This window comes from Canis aureus, chromosome 13, assembly GCF_053574225.1.
Source record: "Canis aureus isolate CA01 chromosome 13, VMU_Caureus_v.1.0, whole genome shotgun sequence".
NCBI classification, from domain to species: domain Eukaryota; kingdom Metazoa; phylum Chordata; class Mammalia; order Carnivora; family Canidae; genus Canis; species Canis aureus.
The window spans coordinates 23859296-23886271 of record NC_135623.1 but is presented as its reverse complement, the minus strand read 5'-3'; the positions used below and the strand labels follow the sequence as shown (position 1 = coordinate 23886271).

Genomic DNA, 26976 nt, shown 5'->3' with positions numbered 1-26976 from the left:
GAAGCAAATCACTTAGGAATGAAAGGAACCTCATGTCCTTGTCTTTATTTATTATCCCAGGTTACAGAGGTTAGGGAGTTTGTAGAGACTAGGTAAGAGAAAATAAAATCTTTATCTTTAAAGGAATCGTCAGACTCAAGAGGAGTAGGACAGTAGCTGGAATACACTAATCACCAAAAGAAAAGACCAAGGGCCATGATCCATATCACTGAGCAGGTACAAAAGAGGTTTACCATGACCCATTTCATAGAAGAGGATGATAAAGGAAATTAGAATTCTTTTTTTTTTTTTGAAATTAGAATTCTTCTGCTTTTGGAATTTTCAACAACCATAGGTTCATTTAAAAGAAATAAAGTTTACACTACAATATTGTTTTATCCATTTTCTCCTGCTCTACATTTACATTCATTCCCAATATTGGGTGGGAGTATCCCAGATTACAAATTTTTTAAAAAGCAGTGAAAAATTAGTAGATGTTTCTCTGTCTAGATTAGTATATTTTTAATCTAGAACTAGCTCTTGGTAAAATATTAAGTCAGGCAAAATTTGTATTTTTCTGTCCTCAGTCCTAGTTACCTAGTCTATGTTGCACTTGGTTCTCTCAAATCAGTCAGGGAAAGTTATCGGATAGTTATTCAGATATTCCAAAAAGAAAAATTCCTAATACCAAGAAATTTCAGTACATATAGTATTTCAAGATAAGCAAGTGAGAGAGAGATTTGGGGCCCAAGGAAATTTTGGATGTCTTGGTCACACCACATATGTGACCATTCTCTTCACCTGCCTGGAGTCAGGTGCCCAGGTGCATCTAATGCTACAATCTGATTAATAATGGAAGGAACCACCTACCTCCCTCTCTAGCATCATTTGGAAAACAAAGCAAAAAATACAGGAAACCAATTGCTGTCATATGTCCAGCCCTACTTGAGCTCTGATACAATGGAGATTTTCCAATCTTCTTTGGATATACCAAGGATTGTGAATTTCCATATAGAAGTTGCATTCTGATGTTCTTTCCCATGATCCAAGATGTTGAATTCGACAGGTCAAATTCTCATTAAAATTCTTCATCGAGGGGTCCCTGGGTGGCTCAGCGTTTGAGGGTCTGCCTTTGGCTCAGGGTATGATCCCAGGGTCCCAGGATCGATTCCCACATTGGGATCTTTGTATGGATCCTGTTTCTCCCTCTGCCTGTGTCTCTGCCTCTCTCTCTCTCTCTCTCTCTGTCATGAATAAATAAACAAAATCTTTAAAAAAAATGTCCTGCATCTAACTTCAAGCCTCATCTTTGGAAAACTAGGAAGAGCCTGAGAAAGACCAAGCTTTTTTGTTTGTTTTTTTGTGTTTGTTTGTTTTTTAATTAAAAAGAGGCTTCTGAAAACAAGGGGAGAGAAAACAAGTGGAAAAGTAGAATCTAAAGCATTCCTGTAATTTATGACTGAGAAACAATGTGATTATTTCCTACTGTGAAAACATAATAGGAGAAGGGTGATATCAAAATCCTTACATTTCATGAGACAAACATAGAAAACCATATATTTGAGTTGTAATAAATTCCAGTTATTCTTAAATTTTTTATTGACTCGGGGAATATTCTGCCTTCAGATAATGTGAAAACGTAACGCCAACTATTATGGAAAGCTCACTCTCAGTGTTGATAAACTGCCACACTTGGCAAAAATACATCCAGCTTCTACATTTCTGAAGACTCTGATCACAGTAAGAAATGTGACCACAACAATGACAGAAAAAAGATTGCTACTTGAAGCTTAAATGCCATGTGAATTTGTTTTGAGGGTATCTGATGTAATTCTAATTTTTCTTGAAACTCCAAGAAATGGACACCATTCGTTGAAGGTGATACCCATGAAGGTATTTCTTACTGAGAAGGGCATCATCTTTCTGCTTTAATCTTTGTTTGAAACACTGCACCTTAAATTTCTTTTGGGAGAAGTGAAGAACTTATCAAGAAGTAACTGAAATAAAGAAATGGAAGATAGTATCTAGGAGGTCCTGAGACAATACTGCCATGAATCCAGTGCTTTCTGCTATATTACGTTGATCCTATCTTATCCATACCTTGTAATTCCCTTCCTATACCACTGGCCCCAGTTCCCTGATGCTATGAGAGTGTCATTGCTCTGTGAGTGTTTCCAAATGTATAAACCTGGAACAACAAAACTCAAATGATTTCTTAAATTTAAAGATTACGACTGTCAGAGAAGTATAAAAATGGCTTCAAAGACAGAAAGACCAGCAAGGGAGGGAGGTGGAACTTTGAATAAAGACATCTGAGAAACTTACATGACTGCATGTCAGGAGCTATGTGAGTTCGAGGAAATACTATGTTACCCTACTGTTCATCCCACAGATTCCGTCAGAGTTTCAGTCCAACAAAATTAGAAGTTCTCAGATGACCATCATAGTTGCCCAAGTCTGTACCCTAACTGCTTCCTTATAAGTCAAGCCCTAGTTGAGAGCTGGCTGTACAAGGGGAAAGATCACTTGTCCCCAGGGCTCCGGATGTGTCTGAGGCTTTATGGTCCTCATACTACTGCTCAGCCTAATGAGCCTTGGGATTTCCCTAGACTGCTGTTGTCTGAATCTCAGGTCTTGCCGAAAAGCTGAACTCAGACCTGCAGGCTCTGGAACAGTCAGACCTATTGCATAACACAGCTCACCCCTTTTACTTACTTTGGATTGATTAATTTGGCACTTGATATGCTGACACTTTTCCATGTGTCAGTCTGTACCTGAGAAAAAGGATTGCCACTGCTTTCTGTCTCACCACGACCCTGAAGTAGGCAAGGCTGAACGATTACATACCAGTTACCACTGGAAGCTATAGAAGCAGAAACTCTCCCTTCAAGGCGTTTCAGAGCCATCATACGACACCTGAGTCTCTTGATGATGCCTCAAGCATCTTATCTAATCGGTGTCTATGTATGGATCTTATACAGAAAACACAGCTGCTGTCATTAGTAATTGAATATTTTTATAAATTGTTGCTGTCAAAGTATAATTTTTTGAATGTTATAAACAAATTTCTCAAATAGATGAAAATGTCATAAATTGTATTTAACTCTTTAATTATTTAAATTTAATTTATAATGTTATAAATATTATTTATTATAATATAAAAATTATATTTAACTCCCTAGTAATGTTCCAGGAGTGCCTGGGTGGCTCAGTCAGTTAAGCATTTGCCTTCTCTTCAGATCATTATCCCAGGGTCCTGGGGACAAGTCCTGGGATGGAGCCCCACATTGGGCTCTCTGCTCAGTGGAGAGTCTGCTTCTCCCTCTTCCCCCTTCCCCTCCCCCTGCTCACATGCTCTCTCTCTGTCTCTCAAATAAATAAATAAAATCTTTTAAAAACATAAAAGAATTCTTTTTTTAAATGTGGTTTCATATAGAATATAAAAAAAAACATCGAAATAAACTTTCTAAGTGATATGTGAACTGGTTAATGTCCTAAAGGGCAGTACAGCATTAACCTTTGGGATTACCTTTTCTACCATGGTTAAAAAAAATAATAATAACACAATTTAGCCATTTTTTATTACAGCTATCTTCCCATCATTCAAAACTGTGAGAAATAAATATGTTTATATGCCACCCAATCTATGATACTTTTGTTCTATCAACCCAAAAAGAATAAGTCAGTAACTGAAGTCTATTTCCTCACCAGCCTAGAGAAAAATAAGAGTCGATACTTGACAATATCTTTGCAAACAAGCAGCTCAACAGATCAGCAATACATATATATTTTATAAATGCCTATAGTCACACACATCCCTTTTTATATTTCTTAAAGGGTGAAAATAAAGATGCCTTAACATAGTCTAAAGGTAGCCAAATGCCCTATCAAACTGTTAGCTGGCAACTATTTGACGATATATAAAAAGAGGAAGCAAATTAAAATTGTGCTTCATAATCAATGTTGTTGATTGTTGTTGTTGTCCTATTTTATTAAGTGTTGTCTAGGTATCCAAAGATTTTTCATTAATTATTGCTTTAGTGTCAGTCCAAAGTCTTAAAGTTAACAAAGAATATTGCAAATTATGTATTAGATAACATTCCAGAGAAACACAATTACTATTGATAACAAAAACATTTATTAGAAATAAAATTCAATTTGGTTGAACACATAATTTTACATTTTTAAGAATGCTAGACATGTAAAAGTAATGCTAGCTCATCTGATCAGGGAAATGAGTAGATGAAGTATATTCAATTCAGATTAAGCAGTTTCTCTATGTGAAAACAAAGTGGCCTCACAAAAAACAAAATGCACATCTGTGTTATATCCTAATCTGTTATAAAATGATGAAGACAAACACAGCTCTTTTAAACCAAACTAGCCAAACCAATCTGATTTGTTCAAAGAATCATTCTGAATACCTGAACTTGGATTCTTGCATACAAATGATCCTAAGCTAGCAGTTTCTGTTAGAAGTTGTTCATTTCTTTCCTCTTCAAAGGCTATCAGATTTAAATTACTAGAAATTCCATTTCTTTCTTCCCCAGAGATTCTTTCTCTTGTTTAAAATTTATGAAAGCACTTATTATTCTTTTTAACCTACTAGAATTACAGCTCCATTAAATTGAAGAAACTTGAAAAGCTGATATATGGACTTCTTCTGGGAATAAGAAAATATTTAGTACTCATACAAGGAGGACAAAATATTTTATCATTTACAGATACACGGAGAACTTTTAGCTATAGTTAACAAATCCAGCCATAGGTGAAAAGCAAATATGGACACACTTAACATGTAAAAACTCCTAAAAAAAAAAAAGAATATGTATTTTCATTCAACAAGTATTTTGAGTTGCAAATATATGCTAAGCATTGTGCTAATAACTGAAGTGATTATGATTCTTTTTTTTCCTTTGGCTTCTTCGCTTGAATATTTTGTTTTCCTTTTTTTAATAATAAATTTATTTTTTATTGGTGTTCAATTTGCCAACATACAGAATAGCACCCAGTGCTCATCCCGTCAAGTGCCCCCCTCAGTGCCCGTCACCCATTCACCCTCAACCCCCAACCTCCTCCCCTTCCACCACCCCTAGGTCGTTTCCCAGAGTTAGGAGTCTTCCATGTTCTGTCTCCCTTTCTGATACTTCCTACCCATTTCTTCTCCCTTCCCTTCTATTCCCTTTCACTATTATTTATATTCCGCAAATGAATGAGACCATATAATGTTTGTCCTCCGATTGACTTATTTCACTCAGCATAATACCCTCCAGTTCCATCCACGTTAGAGCAAATGGAGTGATTATGATTCTAAACAGGCTAGAAGAGACTATCCTTCACAGAGTAAGCATTCTAATATGGAAGACAAGGTACAAAATAATTGTAGATTTTGATAACTACCATAAACAAATAAAGCAATGTGATAAAGAGCAAGTAAGAGGTGCCAGATTTAGATAGCACGGTGACTGTAATACAGTGAACAAGGGAGGAGTATGAGAGGAGTTTGAACAGGTAGCCAAAAGTCAGAATCTACAGAGTCCTGTAGGTCATGGGAAGGAGTTTTGGCTTTATTCTAAAAAGAGTGGAAAAAATTTGAAAGAATTTCTTTAAAGTAACTGAAATTATTTCATAAATGTTTTTAGAATATCACTCTAGAAGGATCAGATAGGGGAAAATGGGAGACCAGGTAAATGGCTGCCTTCCAGAAAAGAACCAATAATAGTTACACTAGGATATATTGGCAATGGAAATAGGCCATAAATGGATAGATTCAGTGTTTTTAAGAGATAAGACATTTTAAAACATGGATTAATGTGAAAGCAGTAAAAGCAAAGAGAAATGGACAAATTAAGTTTTTTTAGAAGTAGAAATGACCGGAATTGCCTTAATTACTAGTAACGGAAAACTAAATTGTTTAGACTTACTTCCCAAAGATTAAAGAAATTTGATAAAATGTATCGAAATATAAGAAGATAGAAAAGAACAACAGCAGTGGTTTTTGGTGATTCAGAACCCAGAGAGATAAACACTAAAACACCAAACCTTCTTCTCCTCTGAGAGTGTTCCCAATTGTGGCGAATTTTGGGATGCATTTCAGAGGTTTTGCAGAAAGAAGCTAAGACCCAGAATCTTCCCTAGATGGGGAGCCTTATAGGAAATACTCTTCATCTTAAGATGGGACACAAAGAGTTACATCTTTAGGATAAGTGGAAAACAGAGCTACTGGGTATTGACTCCCAAAAGAACAAAGACACCAATCAAAAAGATAATGCACTCTAGTTTATTGGAGCATTATTTGCAATAGCCAAGAAATGGAAGCAACCTAAGTGTCCATTGGACTAATGGATAAGGAAGATGTGGTATGTATTCATGTATATATAATGTGTGTGTATGTGTATAATGGAATATTAATCATAAAAAGAACAAGATATTGCCATTTGCAACAACATAGATGGACCTAGAGAGCATTATGCTAAGAAAAATAAGTCAGACTGAGAAGGACACATACCATATGATTTCATTCATATGTGGAATCTCCAAGGCAAAACAAATGAATAAACAAAAAGAATCAGATATATAAATACAGAGAACAAACTGATGGCTGAGACATAGGAGGGAAATAGGGAGATGGGCAAAATGCGTGAAGGGGAGGAGGAGACACAGGCTTCCAGTTGTGGAATGAATAAGTCAGGGGAATAGAAGGCGCAGCATAGGAAATATCTTCAATGCTCTGTGACAGCGCTGTATGGTGACAGATGGTAGCTACTCTGGTGGTGATCACAGCCTAACATGGAGACTTGTCAAACCACTCTGCATTACGCCTGAAAATAATAAAGGGTTCCCACTTTTCCTGGCCTGCAGCTCCCTTCTTCCACCTTCCAAGACAGCAAGGCTGAGTGAAATCCTTCTCATACCACCCCATGTCACTTCACGCAGGCAGGGGCCTATCTGGAGAACTGAGGACACCCCCTACTCCTTAATCCTAATCCCATCTGCAAAATCCTTCTCGCCACATGACGCAGCTGGTTGACAGGGCTGAGTATGTTTTTCTGAGGGTTTCAGCCATGAACAGCTTTGGAGACCCTCATGTTGCCTACTTCAATATGTAATGAAATGAGGTGTTGTGCTCAAAAGCCAATGCCTCACTCAGACAGAAGAAACAGACCACTCAGGGGTCACACGCAGGGCTTAGCACACCTCATCTATAAAAGAATTCCTAGAGATAGATTTTTTAAGCAATTATGCCTAAAGAAGGAAAAGACAAAATTTGCCTGTTATCACAGTTAAGAAGGGCATATTTTCCATCTTCTCCACATGCTTCTATTTATCATGAGATAAATATTCTTCACAGGTATTGTTCCTGCTGCTACAATCCTAGAAGGCAGTTTCCCTCCCGTTCCCACAACATTCAAGATGTAATTCCTTGCCATCTGGTTTTCACCATAACTGCTCAGAAATCCACTTTCTGCTTAATGTTGTTTCTGGAAAGGTGATCTATTTTTCTCTTCTTCCTTCTCAGCTATTATTGGTTTTTGAAGATTTATTCATTTATTTTAGACAGAGAAAGAACATACACATACACACATACCTGTGAGCAGGGGTAGGGGCGGAGGGAGTCGCTGAGAGAATCTCAAGCAGACCCCCTGATGAGCTTGGAGCCTGCCATGGGGCTTCCCGCCAGGACCCAGATCATGACCTGAGCTGAAGCCAGGAGTCCAACACTTAACAAACTGAGCCACACAGGAGCCCCTGAGCCCCTATTTTTGTCCTTAGTTTCCATTGTTTATAATTTGCATGGTGCAAATTTTTAATTTTATACTGTTAGAATGTGTTGGGCTTCCTCTTTGAGGTTACATATTTTTGTGTTTGACTAAATCTATAGGTATTATCTCTTTAAATATCACCGGACTCTTCCTTTCTTCACAATTGCCAATTAAACTATTAGACATCCACATTTAACTTTTCTTCCATTTTTCTTTTTTTGTCTATTCACAATGCATTAATATACAGTCTTCTGATGTAGTTGCTAGTTAATTTATTCTCCTGTGTGCTCTCCCATCTACTATTGAACCAGTCCATTGAATTTATAATTTTCATTATTACATGTATTTATGGGTAGTTATATTTTCTCCAAAAAAAAATTCCATATCCATTAACCAGTGTGTTGTCACATCTATGTGGTACTGGTGGATGAAGGTGTTACACCATAGAGAAGTTTAAATCAGTTGCTGTGATGGAAGATGCTCTCAGTACCTTCACCAGGAAAAGTTAGTAAGAAAACTGATGTCTAGTCTTTTAAAAAATAAGTTAAGATTCTTACCTCTCTCTGCTTTGTTAGGGTTCGGAGGGATGGATGTTAAAAAAAAAAATGCTGACCTTAACTGTTATGGAGAAGAAATCCCTGCTGGCTGTTAACTCCAGTGGTAAAGAACAGTAGCTTCCCCCAAGTGGCAAAAAAGGGAATGTGTCAGCAAAAAATGAGTCTAAATACCATAGAAAACAAATCTATATGCCTAATATTACTGTCCACTAAGGCATATTAGATTCCAGTGAATTTCCAATTTGTGAAATAGAAGGGACGAGGTCTTTGCAAACTTGATCCTAATAAAAGCGTTCTCATTACAATAGAAAGCTCCCTGCCATGTTGTACACAAAATTTGGAATCTTTCTTCAAATTACAATGGGAACATATTTCCATTTGGGATAGTACAAAAGCCAATAGGTGGCAACCTGCGGTGTGCCTACCACAGATGGCATTAAGATAGAAAGAACTGATCCTAGACAGGACTATTATTAGTGAAATGCATCTTGGCTCCTGTTCACTCTACTTTTTGTACCTCAATTCCCAATCGCCATATACATATTGTGGTTCTGCTCCCTGAAACTGACCGTTGATGCACAAAGATCCCCACATTACATGATAATGACCTATAAATGCTTTATATTTCAAATATTTTTTTTGCTAAAATGCAAAATAAGAATGGGCATTTTGTTACTGTCTTACTATGCCTGCCTCCAGAAATTCCCTAAAAAGTCATTCAGATGGTAAGACCTTAAACAAATATGCAGGAAACACATAAGAGGATATATTTTTGTAATGGATTATATGGGCTCCTTATACTCACCAGAAAATAATACTTCTCTAAAAAAATACATGCACACACTAAAGCTTAGAAGAACGCTGGAAATATTTGTAAGAATCTTAGGAGAACTCATCATGCTAGAACAGTACAAAGCTAATACAGTTAGGGGTACCCGGGGGGCTCAGCCGACTGAGCCTCTGCCTTTGACTCAGGTCATGATTGTAGGCCCCTGACAGGATCCTAGCTCAGTGGGGAGCCTGCTTCTCCCTCTCCCTGTGCCCATACTCCCTGCTTATGCTCTCTCTCTCTCAAATACCTTTAAATTTTTAAAGCTAATTAAATTAGACCACAAATTGTGAAGAAAACCAAAAATACGCCAAAATGGATTTACTTCATGCATTAAGAACAAAGATGTTATAGTCTTTAAATTGTCTAGTTTTAGTTTCTCACAGCCAGAAATTTTCTTCTACATCTCTCTGGGGACTGTATATATGGCTATCTTCTTTCCTGAGAGGAACTTTGGTTTACCGAATAAAGGACAATTCATAATTAGCTTTGAGTTCAGGAGACACAGCCACATAGTCGTTTCACACAACTACTTATTTGTCCTAGTTACTCCCCTGAAGGCACCAAAGCGCAGAAGGCCAAGGTAGATGCTGGCCTGAGAGACTAGCCTGCCCAAAGGACTACTGAAGTGAGGAGTGACTTTTTTTTTAATACACGAGGGATCGATCTCTGGAAATACATACCAAAAAAACCTGAAGAACAGAGTTCCTTCCAGCACTTCATTTCTAGTTTAAACATTTTATACAGGTGTTACTTGAAACCTTTCTTCCAAATTAAAAATTGGAAAAAAAAAAAACCTTCTAATATCTCACATGCATCTTCTCTGGGCATCTCCCCTAACAAGATTCTGGTGGGCCCTGGGCAGTTAATTGTACAAAAGGGGTTTTGTTTTTTAGTAAAAGTCCTGGAATCAACACTTTTGAGACTGAGTCTGAGACTGAGAAGAAAGGACAAAGCTGACCCATTCCTCCCAGGCAGAGCTCTCAGGTATGCAGAAATTACATCATATCCTCATCCTTTTTTTTTCTCTCTAGAGAAATAATCCTAATTTTAATTTTATGTTGTTGTTCTTGATGAAAGATCTGGAGGACAAAATCCAAATAGTTTCAATTCCTGGAAAAATTGTGGTGTTACTGTTGTAGGTATAGATGAATCTGTTTTCTAAAACATTAAATTTTTCTAGCTTTTTCACAACTCCAAGTAAGTAACTGTATGCTTTTTTGAAAATAAGGGTCCAGTTATGACTATGACCCCATAGAATATAAGTTACCCAGCACCCCCCTTAAAGTAAGTAAAAATAAGGAAAAAGAGAAAGGAAAGAATTCAGAAGACATGGGCAAAAAGCGAAAGAGAGAAGGAAAGGAGGAAAAAAACAACAGATACCTCAGGTTGGGAGAAGAGCATGCCATTTGGTGGAAGGGCAACTATTCTTTGCTTATTGGGCATAGAACTCAAAGGAGCACAGGTAAACTAAGTAGATAAAGGTCAGATCATAAGGACCTTGTCTGTTCTGCTTTGTTGTTAGGATTTGGTCTCATGGTGATGCCTCCATTGCAGCGCAGCTTACAGCCTCAATGAACATGTCTGGATCAGGATCTTCTTCTGAGTCAGTAAGGGAATTCATTCTTCTGGGTTTTCCCTGCAGCAAGGAGATTCAAGTTGTTGTTCTCAATCACCTATCCTGACTCTCATGGGAAATGGAGCTATTATTGGTGCTGTGTGTTGGGACCAGCATCTCCACACTCCCATGTACATCCTGCTGGGGAATTTTGCATTCCTGGAGATCTGGTTTGTCAATCCCACTGTTTGAAACACACTACAAGTATTTCTGGTTTATATAAATTTGGGACGGAGCATCTTCTAACATACAGAAGTTAATATACTCAGAAACAAGAGGATCACCCTCTAGAACCCCCTCAGGTAGACTACATTCTCCCTCCATTACAACTTCTTCACCACCATCTCCGAGGCTCCCCCCTTTTCCCCTTCTTCTTCTTCTTCTTCTTCTTCTTCTTCTTCTTCTTCTTCTTCTTCTTTCTTCTTTTCTTTATTCTTTTTCTTTTCATTCTAGTTTTTTCTCATCTTCTTTAGGATTCCTGGCCTTTTTTTTTTACTACTTTGTTTTAAAATTTGTTTTTCACTTTAGTGATCCTTTTATTTCGTTCTGATCTTTGTTTTCAATTTCTGGTCTCTGACTTCATCAGAATCATCTAAGGTAAAATTTACGTAGGTTGTGGTTGATATTCTTGACTCAGCCTGCTCATAGAGCCACTCCACAGTGAGCAAAATGACTAGAAAGAAGAACTCACTACAAAAGAAAGAATCAGAAACAGTCCTCTCTGACACAGAGTTACAGAATTGGGATTACAATTCAATGTAGAAAGCCAATTCAGAAGCACAATCATAAAGCTACTGGTGGCTCTGGAAAAAAGCACAAAGGATTCAAGAAACTTCATGACTGCAGCATTTAGACCTAATCAGGCTGAAATTAAAATTCAATTAAATGAGATGCAATCCAAACTGGAGGTCCTAATGACAGTGTTAATGAGGTAGAAGAACGAGTGTGTGACATAGAAGACAAGTTGATGGCAAGGAAGGAAGCAGAGAAAAAAGAGAAACCATTAAAAGACCACGAGGAAAGGTTAAAGGAAATAAATGACAGCTTCAGAAGGAAAAAGAATCTACATTTAATTGGGGTTCCAGAGGATGCCAAGAGGGACAGAGGACCAGAAAGCAAATTGAAAACATAATAGCTGAGAGCTTCCCTAATTTGGGGAGGGAAACAGACATTCAGATCCAGGAGATTGAGAAGTCCCCCTAAAATCAATAAAAACCATTAAACACCTCGATATTTAATAGCGAAAGTTCCAAATTCCAGAGATAAAGAGAAAATCCTTAAGCAGTGAGACACAAGAGATCCCTAACTTATATGGAGAGAAATAACAGATTAAGAGCAGACCTCTCCACAGAGACCTGGCAGTCCAGAAAGGGCTGACAGGATATATTCAGGGTCCTAAATGAGAAGAACCTGCAGCCAAGAATACTCTATCCAGCAAGGGTCTCATTCAGAATAGAAGGAGAGAGAAAGAGCTTCCAAGAAAGGCAGAAACTGAAAGAATATGTGACCACCAAACCAGCTCTGCAAGAAATTTTAAGGCGGGACCTTGTAAAAGAAAAAGAATGTCCAAAGAAACAATCCACAAAAACAGGGACTGAATACATAGTATGATGACACTAAATTGATATCTTTCAATAGTAACTCTGACCATAAATGGTCTTAATGATCCCATCAAAAACACAGGGTTTCAGACTGGATAAAAAAAAGCAAGACCCACCTATTTGCTGTCTACAAAAGACTCATTTTAGACCTAAGGACACCTACAGCCTGAAAATAAAAGGTTGGAGAACCATTTATCATTCAAATAGTACTCATAAGAAAGCAGGGGTAGCCATCCTCATATCAGATAAATTAAAGTTTATCCCAAAGACTGTAGTAAGAGATGAAGAGGGACACTATATCATATTAAAAGGATCTATCCAACAAGACTACCTAACAATCATGAATACTTATGCCCCTAGTGGGAGCTGCAAAGTATGTCAATCAATTAATGACAAAAGTAGAGTCATACTTAGATAATAATACACTAATACTGGGAGACTACAACACGGTGCTTTCTGCAAATAAAAGATCTTTTAAGCACAACATCTCTAAAAAAAAAAAACAAGAGCTTTAAATGATACACAGGACCAGATGGATTTCACAGATATTTACAGAATTTTACACCCAAACGGAACTGAATACACATTCTTCTCAAGTGTACATGGAACTTTCTCCAGAATAGACCACATACTGAGTCACAAATCGGGTCTCAACCGACCCCAAAAGATTGGGATTGTCCCCTGCATATTTTCAGACCATAATGCTTTGAACCTTGAACTCAATCACAAGAAGAAGTTTGGAAGAAACTCAAACACATGGAGGTGAAAGAGCATCCTGCTAAAAGATGAAAGGGTCAACCAGGAAATTAGGGAGGAATTAAAAAGATTCATGGAAACTAATGAAAATGAAGATACAACTGCTCAAAATCTTTGGGATACAGCAAAAGCAGTCCTGAGAGGGAAATACATTACAATTCAAGCATCCCTCAAAAAACTGGAAAAAACTCAAATACACAAGCCTAGCTTGCACCTAAGGGAACTGGAGAAAGACAAGCAAATAAAACCTACACCCAGCAGAAGAAGAGAGTTAATAAAGATTTGAGGAGAACTCAATGAAAGAGAGACCAGCAGAACTGTAGAATGGATCAAGAAAACCAGGAGTTGGTTCTTTGAAAGAATTAATAAGATAGATAAACCACTAGCCAACCTTATTAAAAACAAAAGAGAAAGAACTCTAATTAATAAAATTACGAATGAAAAAGGAGAGATCACGACCAATACCAAGGAATTACAAATGATTTTAAAAACATAACATGGGGGGATCCCTGGGTGGCGCAGCAGTTTAGCGCCTGCCTTTGGCCCAGGGTGCGATCCTGGAGACCGGGGATCGAATCCCACGTCGGGCTCCCGGTGCATGGAGCCTGCTTCTCCCTCTGCCTATGTCTCTGCCTCTCTCTCTCTCTGACTATCAAAAATAAATAAAACTTTAAAAGAAAAAAAACATAACATGGGGAGCTACACTCCAATAAATTAGGCAATCTAGAAGAAATGGACACATTTCTGGGGAAACACAAGCTACCGAAACTGGAACAGGAAGAAATAGAAAACCTGAACAGGCTGGTAACCAGGGAGGAAATTGAAGCAGTTCATCAAACACCTCCCAAGACACAAAAGTCCAGGGCCAGATGGCTTCCCAGGGGAATTCTGTCAAACGTTTAAAGAAGAAGCAATACTTATTCTACTAAAGCTGTTCCAAAGATAGAGAGGGATCAAATACTTCCAAACTCGTTTTATGAGGCCATCATCACCTTAATTCCAAAACAAGATAAATTCTTTTCACCAAAAGGGAGAATTATAGACCAATATCCCTGATGAACATAGATGCAAAAATTCTCAACAAGATACTAGCCAATAAGATCCAATAGTACCTAAGAAGATTATTCACCCTGACCAAGTGGGATTTATCCCCAAGATGCAAGGCTGGTTCAACACCTGCAAAACAATCAGTGTCATAGATGATATGAACAAGAGAAAAAACAAGAACCATATGAATCTCTCAATAGATGCAGAGAAAGTATTTGACAAAATACAGCATCCATTCCTGATCAAAACTCTTCAGAGTGTAGGGATAAAGGGAACATTCCTCAGCATCTTAAAAGCCATCTACGAAAAGCCCACAGCAAATACCATTCTCAATGGAGAAGCACTGGGAGCTGTTCCCCTAAGATCAGGAACACGACAGGGATGTCCACTCTCACCACAGCAATTCAACATAGTACTAGAAGTCTGAGCCTCAGCAATCAGGCAACAAAAAGAAATAAAAGACTTTCGAATTGGCAAAGAAGTCAAACTCTCCCTCTTTGCAGATGACATGATACTGTACATAGAAAACCCAAAGACTCCACCCCAAGATTGCTAGAACTCCTACAGCAATTCAGCAGTGTGGTAGGTTACAAAATTAATGCCCAGAAGTCAGTGGCATTTCTATACACTAACAATGAGACTGAAGAAAGAGAAATTAAGGAGTCAATCCCATTTACAATTGCACCCAAAAGCATAAGATACCTAGAACTAAACCTAACCAATGAGGTAAAGGATCTATACCCTAAAAACTACAGAACACTTCTGAAAGAAATTGAGGAAGACACAATGAGATAGAAAAATATTCCATGCTCATAGATTGGAAGAATTAATATTGTGAAAATGTCATGCTACCCAGGGGAATTTACACATTTAATGGAATCCTTATCAAAATACCATGGACTTTCTTCAGAGAGTTGGAACAAATCATCTTAAGATTTGTGTGGAATCAGAAAAGACTCCGAATAGCTAGGGGAATATTGAAAAATATAACTAGAGCCAGGGGCATCATAATGCTGGATATCAGGTTGTACTACAAAGCTGTGATCATCAAGACACTGTGTTACTGGCACATAAACAGACACATAGATCAATGGAACAGACAGAGAACCCATAAATGAGCTCTCAACTCATGGTCAACTAATAATTGACAAAGCAGGAAAGACTATCCACTGGAAAAGGACAATCTCTTCAATAAATGGTGCTGGGAAAATTGGACAGCCACATGCAGAATAATGAAACTGGACCATTCTCTTATACCAGACACCAAGATAAACTCAAAATGGATGAAAGATCTAAATGTGAGATAAGTATCCATCAAAATCCTAGAGGAGAACCCAGGCAACACCCTTTTTGAACTTGGCCACAGCAACTTCTTGCAAGATACATCTATGAAGGCAAGGGAAACAAATAAAAAATGAACTTTTGGGACTTAAGATAAAAAGTTTCTGCACAGCAGAAGAAATAATCAACAAAACTAAAAGACAACCTACAGAATGGGAGAAGATATTTGCAAATGAAACATCAGATAAAGGGCTAGTATCCAAGATCTATAAAGAATTTATTAAACCCAACACCCAAGAAACAAACAATCTAATCATGAAATGGGCAAAAGAAATGAACAGAAACTTCACAGAGGAAGACAGACATGGTCAACAAGCACATGAGAAAATGCTCCGCATCACTTGCCATCACGAAAATACAAATTAAAACCACCATGAAAAAATAATAAAATAAAATAAAAAATAAAAAATAAAACCACCATGAGAGGGGATCCCTGGGTGCCTCAGTGTTTTAGCGCCACCTTCGGCCCAGGGCATGATTGTGGAGACCGAGGATCAAGTCCCACATTGGGATCACTGCTTGGAGCCTTCTCCCACTGCCTGTGTCTCTGCCCCCCAATCTCTCTCTCTTTCTGTGTGTGTGTGTCTCATGAATAAATAAAATCTTTAAAAAAACACACCATAAGATACCACCTCACACCAGTGAGAATGGGGAAAATTAACAAGATGGAAAAAACAAATGTTGGAGAGAATGTGGAGAAAGGGGAACCCTCTTGCACTGTTGGTGGGAATGTGAACTGGTGTAGCCACTCTGGAAAACTGTGTGGAGGTTCTTCAAGGAGTTAAAAATAAACTACCCTACCACCCAGCAATTGCACTGCTGGGGATTTACCTTAAAGATACAGAAGCAGTGAAACCCTGGGATCCCTGCACCCCAATGTTTATAGCGGCAATGTCCACAAAAGCCAAATTGTGGAAGAAGCCTCGGTGTCCATCGACAGATGATGGATAGAGAAGCTGTGGTCCATGTATACAATGGAATATTCCTCAGCCATTAGGAACAACAAATACCCACCATTTGCTTCATCGTGGATGGAACTGGAGGGTATTATGCTGGGTGAAGTAAGTCAATCTGAGTAGGAAAAAACGTTATATGGTCTCATTCATTTGGGGAATATAAAAATATTGAAAGTGATTAAAGGGGAAAGGAGAGAAAATGAGTGGGAAACATCAGAGAGGGAAACAGAACACGAGAGACTCCTAACTCTGATAAACGAACAAGGGGGTAGTGGAAGGGGAGGTGAGCAGCCAGATTGGGTGAATGGGTGATGCGCACTGAAGGGGGCACTTGATGGGATGAGCACTGGGTGTTATGCTATATGTTGGCAAATTGAACTTCAATTAAAATATATACAAAAAAAGTCTTCACATGGCTCCAGATTTCAAATGTGGGGTACAGATCAGTCACTGGGCAGCTTCCTCTCTTTGCAATCCTGAGATTCTTTCAGTATAACAGCCTCTGCATGACAGTGAACAAGAGAATGCTGACACTAGCTCATCATTGAGTCCCTGGAAGTGATATAAGTGTGGTCTCCACCACTTGTAATGAAATAGTGACAATTTTTAAGGAGATTTGTGTTGATTTGAAAGATTGCTGTTATTAGGCCACCGTGAGGATTAGAGGGAATCCAAAGTAACAGTGAATAATTGAAGCATTTGATTACCTGAGTGATTGCTAGCCTGGCATTTTTTCTGTCTAGCATGTAGCCCATTTGTCACTTTCCTTACTCTTTTACACATTCTCAATTTATTCTTCAACTTTCCTCCCCAACCTCTAGGTCCCTCGTAATATAGGCATCCTCTTTCCCTAGCCCATTTCTGCCGTCCTTAAGTTTTTTTAATCCCTCATCAGTTTGAATGCAGTCCCAAAGAACACTCTGGCATCCTTGCTTCTCAGTATTTTACAAGGTACTTCAGTTTGTATAGCTTCTCATTTGCATTTCAGCTTTGAAATTCAGGGTTTTGTGACACTGGAATAAATTACTTAACCTCTCAAAAAAAAAAAGTCTTCAGATAAGTAAGTGTAAATATCAGATTTTATATCCAGCAAAAACTGGCATTTAATTTAGTTTAAAAGTCTACCAACTGTTTTAAATATTAAACAAAATTCTAGTAATGTTATTTCTGAGAACTTGATGAAACTCAGAATAAACTTTAGTCACTCATAAAGACTGAGAAACTAGGACAGAAAGATAAGTACTGAATATGAAATATATTAAAGTATATCAAGGCTGAACTGATGTCGTGATTTACATGATTGGGCAGTATGAAATGCCACATCTTGATAATGCAGAAATGATAGAGCTTCATTCCATTTCCATCTGGTGGCACATTAGAGACCTTTTCTGAACCTGTGACTAAAATCAAATACACATGTTGGGTAAACATTTTTGAAATACTTTGGTTAGTTAGAATACTGAGAATCTAGAAATCAAATGAAATTGGAATCCCCAAGAAATAAGTGGTGAATGGAAATCAGTTTTTGTGAAGATTTTTTTTTTCTGTTGTTAAGGCCACCAGATGGTAGGGACACAGATGGATAGGTGACAATGTCCAGGGCTCACACAGGGAAATCCTTTACAACAAGCTGAGATCTCAAAAGATATCATCTCAGGTTAACAGTGAAATAGATTTTTTTTAAAACATCATCCAAAAGGCTATAAAGAGAAAAAAGAATTATGAACTATAAGTGGGATCACATATATTTTTTGAGTTTGATTTTATACTATTGAGTAGTCTGAATCACTGCTAGCTGATAATTTTATTCACAGTTTCTGATTCCAGAGAGGTAATGCCTCCTGATAGAAGGAACTACAAATACACTATGGCAGAGGCTGCCATTATTCCAGGACTTAAATTATTCTACAGATAAAAAATAAGCTTACAGTCTGACATCAGTGATCACACAAGAAAATAAAGTTCTGTGAGTGAAAACCAGAAGAATGGAAAAAAGAATCAAAAGCACAAAACAATTACAGAATATAAATTGCATACACTTAGCATTTTTCAAGAAATAAAAAAGGGGTGGAAATATGAAAAAGGAGGACACTATAAAAACAAATAGGAAAATTATACGAAAAAAAGAACTAGATTCAGTTAAAAAATTCTATAGTTGTTTCTGAATACAAATTAGACACATCCAGAGGGAAACGGAAGTTAGAATGTAGAGCTGGATAAGTAACTGGCAATGCAGGCAGAAGCAAAATGGGATAGAAAGGATGAAAGAGATGGTAAGAGACATTGAGAACTGAATGAAAGTTCAGAGTTTCTGGAGGAGAGGATATGTGGCAGAGGCAACTTTGGAGAGGCAAAGCTGAAAAATTTCCCAAACTAACAAAGGACACCAATGTCCATACTCAAGGATCCCACCAAAATATTAGGAGGATAAATTTTTTTTAAAATACACACTGAGAAACATCATAAAATCCATAAGGACAACTGAGCAGATGTTGAAAGTGTCTGAATACAAAACCAGAGATTACTCTCAAGGGAAAGGCAGTTAACAGCAGACTGCTTTAACAGCAAAAATGTAAACCAATGAAAAATTATATTTAGTGTTCAGAGATAAAAATAAGCTTCAACTTGGTGAGAATAAAATAAAAACTCCTAGAAAACAGAAGCAAAGTTTGCTGCTAACAAATAAACAAGAGAAATTTCATAGGCTATACCTGAGACAAGAAAATGATCCCAGGGATCCCTGGGTGGCGCAGCGGTTTGGCGCCTGCCTTTGGCCCAGGGCGCGATCCTGGAGACCCAGGATCGAATCCCACGTCGGGCTCCCGGTGCATGGAGCCTGCTTCTCCCTCTGCCTGTGTCTCTGCCTCTCTCTCTCTCTCTCTCTGTGTGACTATCATAAATAAATAAAAAATTTAAAAAAAAAAAAAAAAAAAAAAAGAAAATGATCCCAGCTAGGAGATTTGAGATGACAGAAAAAGAAGGCAAGTATGTGGTAAATCTAAACAAACATCTACTGTATTAACTACCAAGAGTGACAAACAAATGTCTGAAGTCTAGGAAAAGGTTAAGGACTAAAGTACACAAAAATAAGATTTACATAAGTCAAGAGTTGTGTGCTTGGAGTTAAATGTACCAGTCCATATTTCTCTGGAAGATGGTGAGGATAGTGATTTACTTTTAATTTTGAGTTTTAACAGGCTATGCCACAGAAATAACAGAAAAATTTCATAGGTGTTATACATCAGAAGTTTATATCTCATATAAAGCCTGTTGCAGGTTTGGGTGACATTCCAGAACACTGAAAAAAACAAAGAGGTTAAAATGAAAAATGGCAAATAAATTGAAAAGACTATTAAGTTAAATGAGTTAAGCTTCTTGTATTATTCTAGAGCTGTGCTATCCAATACACTGGATACACATGACTTAAAATTTTAACTAATAAAATTTAAGATTCATTTCCTCAGTTTGTAGTCACATTTCAAGTGCTCAATAGTCATGTTGTAGCTGGTGGCCACCACACTGGACAGCACATTTCCAGGGTTTATAACCATTTAATAAAACTATTTCTGGAATTTTTAGATAATAACTATTAGGTTCATGTTATGAGCAAAGATAAAATTAGTATATACCCTCTTTTCCTCTTCTTCAACTCAAATTTTAGTGATTAAAAGTTTTATAATTCTTTATTTTTAAAGATTTTATTTATTTATTCATGAGAGACACAGAGAGAGAGGCAGAGACACAGGCAGAGGGAGAAGCAGGCTCCCTGTGGGGAGCCCGAAGTGGGACTCGATCCTGGGTCTCTGGGATCATGGTCTGAGCTGAAGGCAGATACTCAATCACTGCGCCACCCAAGCATCTCAAAAGTTTTATAATTCTTTACTTTTCTATTACTTATACTTCAATTATTTAATTACAGTTTTAATAAGAGACTTTGGCTTCTAGAAATGACATTAGAAGCAATTACTATAAGCTTTCTCCCACTTTTTTACTTCCTTAAATAAAATCTTGTTATGGAGGGTTTTTTTTTCTTATTTATGGAGTCATATCACCAATTAAAGAGAGATGCTAAGGACAGAAGTTAGAATAATGTATTTTTGCATCCATGTTCATCAGGGATATTGGTCTGTAATTCTCCTTTTTAGTGGGGTCTTTGACTTTGGGATCAAGGTAATGCTGGCCTCAGAACAAGTTTGGAAGTTTTTCTTTCATTTCTATTTTTGGAACAGTTTCAGAATAGGTATTAATTCTTCTTTATTTTTTTTTGTTTTTTTTTTAATTTATTTTTTATTGGTGTTCAATTTACTAACATACAGAATAACCCCCAGTGCCCGTCACCCATTCACTCCCACCCCCCGCCCTCCTCCCCTTCTACCACCCCTAGTTCGTTTCCCAGAGTTAGCAGTCTTTACGTTCTGTCTCCCTTTCTGATATTTCCCACACATTTCTTCTCCCTTCCCTTATATTCCCTTTCACTATTATTTATATTCCCCAAATGAATGAGAACATATAATGTTTGTCCTTCTCCGACTGACTTACTTCACTCAGCATAATACCCTCCAGTTCCATCCACGTTGAAGCAAATGGTGGGTATTTGTCATTTCTAATAGCTGAGTAATATTCCATTGTAAATGTTTGGCAGAATTTACCTGGGAAGCCATCCAGCCCTGGAATCTTGTTTGCTTGGAGACGTTTGATTACTGATTCAATTTCTTTGCTAATTCTGGATATGTTCAGGTTTCTTATTTCTTCCTGTTTCATTTTTGGTAGTTTATATGTTTCTAGGAATTTATTCATTTCTTCCAGATTGCCTAATTTGTTGGCATATAAACCCTCATAATAATTATCTTGTAACTGTATTTTTTGGTATTGGTTGTAATTTCTCCTCTTTCATTCATGATTTTATTTATTTGGGTCCACTATCTTTCTAAGGGTTTATCAATATTATTAATTAATCTTTCAAAGAACCAGCTTCTAGTTTCACTGATCTGTTTTATTGTTTTTTATTATAAATTATAATTTATCTGTATAATTGATTTTTGCTCTAATCTTTATTATAAAAAGTGTGTTCATAGCAAAGGAAATAGTCCACAAAACTAAAAGGCAACTGACCGAGTGGGAGAAAATATTCGCAAATATCTTGTCAGATAAAGGGCTTGCATCCAAAATCTATAAAGAACTTAACAAACTCAACTCCCAAAAAACAAACAAAAAAAATCAGTCAAGAATTAGGCAGAAGACATGAACAGACATTTCTTCAAAGAAGACAAGCAATTAGCCAATGACACATGAGAGAATGCTCAACTTCACTTGGCATCAGGGAAATACAAATCAAACCACAATGAAATATCAGCTCACGTCAGTCACAGTGGCTAAAATTCACAACTCAGGAATCAACAGACGTTGGCGAGGATGCAGAGAAAGGGGAGCCCTCTTACCCTGTGGATGGGACTGCAAACTGGTACAACCACCCTGGAAAACGGTATGGAGGTTCCTCAGGAAGTTGAAAATACAACTACACTGTGATCCAGCAATTCAACTACTTAGTATTTATCTAAAGGATAGAAAAATGCTAACTTAAAGGGGTACATGCACCCCGATGTTTATCAGTGCTATCAACAATAGCCAAACTATAGAAAGAGACTAGGTGTCCATCAACAGATGGATGGGGGTGTGGTATATATTTATAAACATATATATGAATATTACTCAACCATCAAAGAGAATGAAATTTTGTCATTTGCAACAACGTGGAACTGGAGGGTATTATGCTAAGTGAAATAAATCAGTAAGAGAAAGACAAATACCATATGATCTCACCCATATGTGGAATTTAAAAAACAAAACAGATAACACAGGGGAACATAAAGAAAGGAAAGGAAAAATAAGATAATAACAGAGGGAGACATTCATAAGAGACTCAACTCTAGGAAACAAACTGAGGGTTGTTGGAAGGGAGGTGAGTGGGGGGATGGGGTAATTAGGGGATGGTCATTAAGGAGGGCACTTGAGTAATGAGCACTGGGTGTTACATGCAACTGATGAATCACTAAATGCTACTGCTGAAACTAATAATACACTATATGTTAATTAAATTGAATATAGAGATTGCATTAAACGTGTAAATTGCCCTGCGTAACATTGACATTTTCACAATATTAATTCTGCCAATCCATAAGCATGGAATATTTTTCCATCTCTTTGTGTCTTCCTCAATTTCTTTCAAAAGTGTTCTATAGTTTTTAGGGTATAGATCCTTTACCTCTTTGGTTAGGTTTATTCCTAGGTATCTTATGCTTTTGGGTGCAATTGTAAATGGGATTGACTCCTTAATTTCTCTTTCTTCAGTCTCATTGTTAGTGTATAGAAATGACACTGACTTCTGGGCATTGATTTTGTATCCTGCCACGCTGCCAAATTGCTGTGAGTTCTAGCAATCTTGGGGAGGAGTCTTTTGGGTTTTCTAAGTAGAGTATCATGTTATCTGCGAAGAGGAAGAGTTTGACTTCTTCTTTGCCAATTCGAATGTCTTTAATGTCTTTTTGTTGTCTGATTGCTGAGGCTAGGACTTCCAGGACTATGTTGAATAGCAGTGGTGAGAGTGGACATCCCTGTCGTGTTCCTGATCTTAGGGGAAAGGCTCCCAGTGCTTCTCCATTGAGAATGGTATTTGCTGTGGGCTTTTCGTAGATGGCTTTTAAGAGGTTGAGGAATGTTCCCTCTATCCCTACGCTCTGAAGAGTTTTGATCAGGAATGGATGCTGTATTTTGTCAAATGCTTTCTTTGCATCTAATGAGAGGATCATATGGTTCTTGGTTTTTCTCTTGCTGATATGATGAATCACATTGATTGTTTTACCAGTGTTGAACCAGCCTTGTGTCCCGGGAATAAATCTTACTTGACCCAGCAATTGCGCTGTTGGAGATTTACCCCAAAGATGCAGATGCAATGAAACGCCAGGACACCTGCACCCCGATGTTTATAGCAGCAATGTCCACAACAGCCACACTGTGGAAGGAGCCTCAGTGTGCATCAAAAGATGAATGGATAAAGAAGATGTGGTTTATGTATACAATGGAATATTACTCAGCCATTAGAAATGACAAATACCCACCATTCGCTTCAACGTGGATGGAACTGGAGGGTATATGCTGAGTGAAATTAGTCAATCGGAGAAGGACAAACATTATATGTTCTCATTCTTTTGGGGAATATAAATAATAGTGAAAGGGAATAGAATGGAAGGGAGAAGAAATGGATAGGAAATATCAGAAAGGGAGACAGAACATAAAGACTCCTAACTCTGGGAAATGAACTAGGGGTGGTGGAAGGGGAAGAGGGCGGGGGTGGGAGTGAATGGGTGACGGGCACTGATGGGGGGCACTTGACGGGATGAGCACTGGGTATTATTCTGTATGTTGGCAAATTGAACACCAATAAAAGTAAGTTTATTATTAAAAAAAAGAAAAATAAATAAATTGAATATAGATTAAAAATTTTTCAAAAATTTTAATAATATAAACCCAGACACATGTATCACTCCTTTAAAAAATAAGGGTATGATCATTACCTTTGGAGTATGCTATATTGCCCAGTAATTCCATTCTTTTCCCTCTCTGCTCCAAAGGATACTACTGTCCTGTCTTATCCTTTTGCTGAAGATTCCTTAATTTTCATTGGGTGGAAGAAATTTGTTCTCTAAAACATTACACAGGAAAAATGTATGAATCTGATTTTCTGGATTAGTACAAGTTTAAAATGGTTTTGAGACTTGAGAGATAGCTTAGCTTAATATAAAATCTTTGTAGTGCACTTTTGTGAAGTTTTTGAAAATATTGCTCCACTTAAAAACAAATAAACTTCTGATGTTGCTATTGAAACAAGTCTGATGTTAACCTGCAGAGGAAAATTCCTTCACAGGTAACTGATTTTTTAAGAAATAAAATCAATTTATTTTCATGCTTGTTTGCAAATACATATAATTTCTTGATGGGTGCAACAGAGATTAATATTACCTTTTTGTTGTGAGGTGTGAGGAGAAATAGACCCATGGAGGACTGAGATGGGGAGATTTCTCACTGTACAAATTATTTTAAAACTTTTTTATTTTTGTTTTATTTATTTTTTATTATTTTTTTTTGTTTATTTTTTTTTATTTTTTTTTTAAAGACTGCTAACTCTGGGAAACGAACTAGGGGTGGTAGAAGGGGAGGAGGGCGGGGGGTGGGAGTGAATGGGTGACGGGCACTGGGTGTTATTCTGTATGTTAGTAAATTGAACACCAATAAAAAACTTTTTTATTTTTGAAACATATGCATATATTATTTATTTTTAAAAAGACAAAAATCAAATATGTTTAACCTTATCTTTTCCAGTTATCTCCATATTTGTAAGTTATACAACCATCCACACGTTTATGCCAGTCACAATTCCAGGACTTATTTTTGCTTCATCACTTCTCATATCCACTCCATCAACAAGTCCCCTTGACTATTTCTCCTAAACATATCTTCAGTATACAACTGTCCCTCCACGTCTTGTTCCACCTCCTAGCCTAACCTACCATCATCTCTTGTCTACGGTACTTCAAATGCTCCTAACTGGTCTCTTTGCTTCCACTCTTGGTTTCTATAACCCATTCTTTACTCTAACCAGAATAATCTTTTAAAAATGTAAATCAGATATTGGGGCTCTTCTGTTTATAACATTTCAAATAGAATGATGACCAGTTGCCATCTGATCTATATCTGGCTCTTCCTCTCTCTCTTGCCTAATACTTTTTTTTTTCCTATTTGGTCACTACTCTCTTGTCACAGTGGCCTTTCTGCTTCTTTCTCCTCCTTTCTGTTTCTTGGTACACCATCCTCTTCCTGCTTCATGGCCTTCTATCAGCTCTTACTTCAAATCTTCATAGAGTGGGATAATTCTAATTCTAGGTATCCAGATACCTGTTGAAATGCCACGTGCTCAGAAAGGCTCTCCTGGCCAGCTCACATAGTACAGCAGCCTCATCCCCATCCCTTTCCAGTATGTCACTCTTATATGTCTACATAGCACTCACTCATATCATCAGATATTTCCTTTCTGGTGTGTTTGTTTATTTTCTTATCCATGTATTTGAATGTAAAGTTCCCCGGAACAGGAATCTTTTTCTTTTTTTTTTTTTTTTTTGCTATGTTCAGGCTGACACTCTAAGGCCAACTGGTTCATGATTTTAGTTTCTAAGATTGTGTAATTTTTTATGGGTTGATTATGAATGTTGTGGCAAGCATTAGAAGGCAAGGTCCCTCGCTATATCTATATATGGTTATGAAAAAACCTTACATTTTACAGTCTGTGGTGGCAAAGGCTATAACATAACTCTAAGATGGGGAGCTTTCTGCCCATATTTCATTGTTTCTTTTTTTGACAGGAAATCAATTATTTAATGGATTTATTGTTAGACACATTATCATTTTTGTTATTTTAAAATATATCTTTATAAAATTATACAGTTGACCCTCAAGCAACACTGGTTTAAACTGCATAGGTCCATTTAAATATGGATATTAATTTTTTTTTACTTTAAATTCAAGTTAGTTAACATATAATGCATTATTTGTTTCAGGAGTAGAGTTTAGTGATTCATCACTTACATAGAACACCCAGGCTCATCACAACAAGTACCCTCTAAAACCCATCATCCATTTAACTGATCCCCCACTCCCCTCCCCTCCAGTAACTCTGTTTGTTCTCTAAGTCTCTTATGGTTTGCCTCCCTCTTTGTTTTTATCTTATTTTACTTTTCCTTCTATTCCCCTATGTTCATCCATTTCTTTTTTTAAATATTTATTTATTTATTTAAGAGAAAGAGACAGAACAAGAAGGGAGAGGGGTAGAGGGAGAGGGAGATAAGCAAATACCTACTGAGCAGGAAACTGCCAGGATGGGGTAGGGACATTGATCCAAGGACCCTGATATCATTACCTGAGCTGAATTCAAGAGTTGGATGCTTAACCAACTGAGCCACCCAGGTACCTCCATCTGTTTCCCATCTTAAGTTCCACATATGAGTGAAATCATATGGTATTTGTCTTTCTCTGACTTATTTCACTTCACATAATACCCTCTAGTTCCACCCATGTCCTTGCAAATGGAAAAACTTCATTCTCTTTGTTTGATTTGTATTTCCCTGATGCCAAGTGAAGTTGAGCATTCTCTCATGTGTCATTGGCTAATTGCTTGGTTTCTTTGGAGAAGTGTTTGTTCATGTCTTCTGCCTATTTCTTGACTGGATTTTTTTGTTTTTTGGGAATTGAGTTTGATAAGTTCTCTATAGATTTTGGATACGAGCCCTTTATCTGATAAGACATTTGTAAATACCATCTCCGATTCTGTTGGCTGTCTTTTGGTTTTGACTGTTTCCTTTGTTGTGCAAAAGCTTTTTATCTTTAATGAAGTTCCAATAGTTCATTTTTGCTTTTGTTTCTCTTGCCTTTGAAGACATATCTAGCAAGAAGTTGCTGCTTGTGTTCTCTAGGATTTTGAT

The 26976-nt window shown here is 37.2% G+C and overlaps 1 protein-coding gene across 1 annotated transcript in view; it reads left to right on the top strand.

Annotated features, from left to right (window-relative positions):
* Positions 1-10849, top strand: part of LOC144282141 (olfactory receptor 4M1) — a 34480-nt gene extending 23631 nt beyond the window's left edge. Inside the window, exons 3-4 of the transcript XR_013350483.1 lie at positions 10025-10115; positions 10654-10849. The gene's annotated coding sequence lies outside the window, so the exon portion shown is untranslated. The remainder of the gene's footprint in view (positions 1-10024; positions 10116-10653) is intronic.
* Positions 10850-26976: the final 16127 nt, after the last annotated feature.